Here is a 5,443-nt window from a genome sequence, read left to right as displayed (position 1 = left end):
GTAAGAATACACATAAGTGTATGTTTACATTAACTAATGTTTTGAAAATTAAAGCTATTTCTAGACCATTTGAATGTATCAGGAATTAGAGTTAACTTTTCCAAAACAAGTGTAGTGTGTATACCATATACACAAGTGCAAAACAGTGCTAATACACATATAAAAACATCATTCTTTGAAAATAACCAGTCCACCACTTCAATAACTAAAATGGTTTGACTTAACAATGGAGAAATTCTCTCAATCAGAATCTGGGGCAGGTTCATGCACCATCCCCACAGAGCAGCTGAGCAGCTCATATCTGCTGAGCAGAACTGTGGACAGTATGCCAAGGACTAATGTGTCATTTTCCTGCACCAGTTTCAAGTTTTCTGCCTAATTCAACAGTAAATAAATATATGCTGCTGGGCAGATCTCTGCACCAAGCTATTCCCATATTGATTTTCTGTGGCTTTTTCAATAATTGTGAGAATTATTTATACAATGACGGAAATGTTATCCTAAAAGTATATGTAAGGGAGTAGTCTGTTATTTGCCACTGATGCCCAAATTTACACGTTAGTAAATGAGTCTTCTTTTGCTGATGCTCAGGTCCGTGAAAATCTGCTTTACTAACTGATTTACCTGAGCCTGAGTACTTATTTTTACCAAATACTCAGTCCTAGAACTACCACAAAAGAGTCAATTGCTGGATTCATATCACAGGGGAAAAGACAATTGCTCTAAACATTTGTTATGTCCAGGATAACCTAGCCTATTGTCTTCTTAGTAGTTATAAAAATGACAGAACAGGTAGGAAAACACTCTGGCAAATCAGCTTCAAATGCAGTGCACCAGATGAAGAGACCTTTGACACAGAGTGGTTACAAAAATTTTCTGGAAACAAAAAATTCTTATAGGTTTAACAAAATTTTTAGTGCGCCGGTATTTTAGTGGGTTTTGTAGTTTATCATACTCAGGAAGCTGAGTATGATACATACAACAGAACATACAGTATGATATACAACAGTATCATACAACAGAAGCTGAGAGGAACTTGCAAATTCCCTGCACAAATCAGCTGAATAGGGAAATATAGTGGCAAACAAAGTCAGTAACAATAAATAAAAAGGAGAAAAAAATTACACTAAGAGTCCCAAAATGCTTCCCATTAATATTATAACTTTTGAAGGAAATTGACATGTCATTATAGTTCAGTGAAGGGCTTCATTCAACGAAAAAGTGTTGTCAGAAAAGGAAGGGAATGAGCCATTGAGAGAAGAGTTTAATAAGATTAGGCCATTCTTCGGCTCTCCAGAATATCTGAAAAGCTGCTAATTGACATTAACGCTCTTTCAAAGATATAGTCAGCCTCATGCTTCTGGAGGCAAGCTCACCACCTACAGGTGACTTCACACTAACTCACTGCCAGCTCCACACCCTTTCTCTAACTCAGCTGGTACTGACAAAAGACAAGGTGTGCTGTTGGCAGATCGCTGCTAGGCTCCTGTGAGCCCAGCAACCTGGCGCTACTGTCCTGGCCGTACTGCTCGCCACTCTCGGCATTACACTGACCTCTGCTGGGCTGCAGGAAAGCGAGACGCCGAGAATTAACGCGGATAAAAATCCAAGGAAATCATACCCTGCAACTTCGGTGGGAATTCAGCAAGGGCATGCAGAAAGTCTGATTTTGCAAGTGCCTCAAGACAGCCCAATAGGAACACACTAATGCCTTGCTGCTCAAAAATCACTTTAGAGATATTTCAGTTTTTACAACGATGCTCCCTCCAAATAGTCTACTGTGTTGTGTTAGGATTTCCTGTAACACCACTAAAATATTGTGCACATGGTGGCCCCTTAATCTTTATGAAGAAAAGGAAGCAAAGAATAGGTGGATCTGCAAGCTTTCTCTGCAACATACATCTCAAACTGAAGTACATATGTTTAACCTTTCTTGACTCTTCTCACGCTATATTGAACTATATATATTAATTTTATTATCTTCTACTGCACATTTTAGTGTGCCTGAAGGCAAATTGCATGTTTTTGGGACTCTGACCGTTTCAGTGACCAGTTTTGTGGCACGCTGCCACAAATACCAGCACTGACAAAACTCATGGAGCAGTTAACTGATGTTGGGAACTGAAATGAGGCCACATGGCAGGAAGGGCAGGAACTGGTTTTCTTGCTGAAGAAAGCACAACGGGGAATTTAAGCCTTACAAGTTAGTGTTGGAATTCACTCAGGAAAACTAAGGACACACCCAGACAGAGTGGAACAAAACAAGGTGTTTATTAAAGATTCAGATTTTGACTGCTTATTAGCGTTCACAAGAAATCAATGACTACTGAAAAGGATGAGGAGCCAGAACTGTGCTTACTCCACTTGTAGAGTAAGACTGAATATTCACTCTCCCTTGTACACAGTAATAAATTTATAAAAGAGTTAGTTTGACATTATATTTCCTGGGGCATGGTGGTGCAGGGAGCCCCCTTCTGACTATGTCAGTTGCCAGCTGTTGAATTCTACTTTGAAAATAAGTAAGAGTGAATGAAGAGATCATTTATGACATGCAGTACTTTTTAAAACTGAAATTAATGTCATCTAAAGCCTAATGGGCTCTTTCAGTACTAACTTGTCAGAAATATTCTCAGGTCTGACAAAACACATCAGTAATAAGAATAGGCCTTTTGTGCATGCTCAGGAAGTGCTTAAGAATATTTTAACAGAAAGGAAAGATCTCAGCTTATGAAGCTGTTAACAGCAGACTCACTTAAGTGCTGGGTTTGAAGCAGCTCAGCAGATCTTGAAAACACAAATGCTGTCCACACGTACTCAGAGACACAGGTACCTTGCTGCTGGAAGTCCGCAGTGCCATTTGCAAGTTGGTTAAACAGACTGAAAATACATTTGTGCAAAAGAATGAATACACTAGAAAATGTAGTCATAATCATTGCTTCCTCCCATGCTTTCTCCATTTGGCAGGATGACAAGTAGTGCACACTGACTGAAGCACTTTCAGCCAGCCAAATGATGACTTTTCAGGAAACCTTCAAGAAATTAATATTCTTTAACCCTTTTATAATTTGGCTTCAAAAATATTGCCAATTGACACTGAAATAATTCCAGAGATTAAATAATTGATCACATGCTTAGGAAACAAAAGAGAAAGTAGTACCTTAGCATTAACTTCAAAGACAAAAACCTGAGTGTCTCATGCCTTTCACTAGGTAGATTCAGCTTTTCTTTTTTAATCACTGTAGGGTCAAAGTTGTCGTCTTGTGCCTTGTGGCTGGGTTGACAAATTGGAATACATCGACCACTGCATGGTACTGGACAGTGGTTTAACTCAAATTCATCATAAGAGGCCACAAAGCTACAACGGGGCTTTGTACCAGAGCAGATATTCAAGCTGCTAACCATGCAAAATGTGCAATAAATAATCTGAACAACAGGGCCAACTGCTGGGACAGAAGTGTCCTGACCTGGCAAAGCAGGACTCACGCTTTAACCTTCTGTTAAACCTCCCACATATTTAAATGTGGTTTCTGTTTACACCTCAAGAGGTTTTTCTTATCTGCTAGGTAACTAAGAATTATTGTTAGTTATGTCTTCTATCTTGCATGTCCTGGGTTTGGGGGAATACTTGTAACAAATAAATTGATCACAGACTCAGAGATTAGGAATTCAGATTCACTGTGATCATCTAGAAGAGAAGCACATTAAGTCATTCCAATTTGAATTATGTTGCCACTTTCCAGAAAATTCTAACCCTAATAGGACTAAATGAATCAGTTTGAAAAAGTAAATAAATCCAGCTGTGCAGTAGCATCTCCTGTCTTTTGTAAATTGTGCCACTGATTATTTTTACTGTCTTCAAAGTTGTTCAGTAAGAAAAGAAAAACAGGATGTGTGATCAATGTCCCTAACCTGTTTATGATCTGAAAAGCTTTGATCACTGTTTGATCACTGTTAAGACTTTAAAGCAGCCTTTTGATACTTAAAGGGAGCTTGTAAGAAAGATATAGACAGGCTTTTCACCACTGCCTGCAGTGACAGAACAATGAACAATGGTCAGAAACTAAAAGAGGAGAAATTTAGACATTAGAATTGGACATAAGGAACAAATTTTACTCTGAAGATAGAGTCAGATTGCCCAGGGAAGCTCTGTGGATGTCCCCATTACTGGAAGTCTTCAAAGCCAGGGTGGTGGGGTGTGTTTGCACAGCCCGGTCTATGAAAGATGCCCTTGCCAATGCCACAGAGTTTGGAGTAGCAGGTCCCTTCCAATGCAGACCATTCTGTGACTCTGTGACTCAGTAACAATTTCTGGGTTCACTTGAAGTGACTATATCGTTCATACAGTCAGTTAGTGTTCTATAGATGCAACACTTAGCTAATCAAGTTCTCCTTTATCCCCAGGCAAAAATAATAAATGTCACAGACATTTAGAGCTTTTTCCTCACTATACTGTTTACTTAGATAATCAAAACCTACTTATATCGGACTTAAACTTCCTTCCAGGCAGCTGTCCCTGAGCAGCAAATCAACACTTGACTGTTGCAGCAACACAGAGTAACAGATCCCCACTGATTTAATAGCTTGACTGTCACCTACAGTCTCATCTTGTCCCTCCAAGACCACTACTTGTGAATGATATGTATCACTTTACTCAAAGTTCCAACCTTTATGCATGCATAAGTTTGGCCTGAGGCAATGCCTAAGAAAATTGTGCATCTTCCTCATGTGCAAAACAGAACTCAAATGACAAGCCAAAGCTATTAGAGGTCAATCTGTTTTAAATTAATGTTAATGTTACTTTAGTTTAAGCTATAAACAGAGCACTAATATACGCTTAGACATGTCTAAGCATAAGGACGCAAAATCTAATTTCTGTAAAGCAAACTAATGTTGCACCCTGCAAGTACGAAGGCTTTCCCAGAAGCTCTAAGTGATGACATCTGCTTGCCCCTTAACTTTTCCTTTTATTTATCTTTATTCCTCCTAACTGTCTTGGCTGCAATGAATCATGTCTCTTTGCCGGGGCATTAAGCAGCCTTCTCGTAACCTCCTGTAATTTAGCTAAGGCGAACACACACCTGCAGAACACACTTCAGGCTGTCCTGCAGAAGTGACTTGGCAACTCTGCCTTTTGGACACTGTGTAAGTACTTCCTCTGATATTCCCAGGTAAGGAGGAGCCAAAAGAAGCAAGCAAACCACAGCAGCGCCAAGAAGCAGAGCAGGGTGGATTCCAGCAAAGAACATGAAACTCCATCGAGTGCAAGAAAATGCTGACCACAAGCAAAGAAGCAGGCACACAGACATGAACCGCACAGACATTCCAACTTACGTCTTAGGTCTTGTGTTTCACCCACAGAAAATTGTGAATGGTGGGATTTATAAGTGTGGGAATCAGTAGTGTTGTAGAATTTTTTGTTAGATGATAGCTTAATCCATCAGAG

This window comes from Zonotrichia leucophrys, chromosome Z, assembly GCF_028769735.1.
Source record: "Zonotrichia leucophrys gambelii isolate GWCS_2022_RI chromosome Z, RI_Zleu_2.0, whole genome shotgun sequence".
Taxonomy (NCBI): domain Eukaryota; kingdom Metazoa; phylum Chordata; class Aves; order Passeriformes; family Passerellidae; genus Zonotrichia; species Zonotrichia leucophrys.
This window is presented reverse-complemented; position numbering follows the sequence as displayed.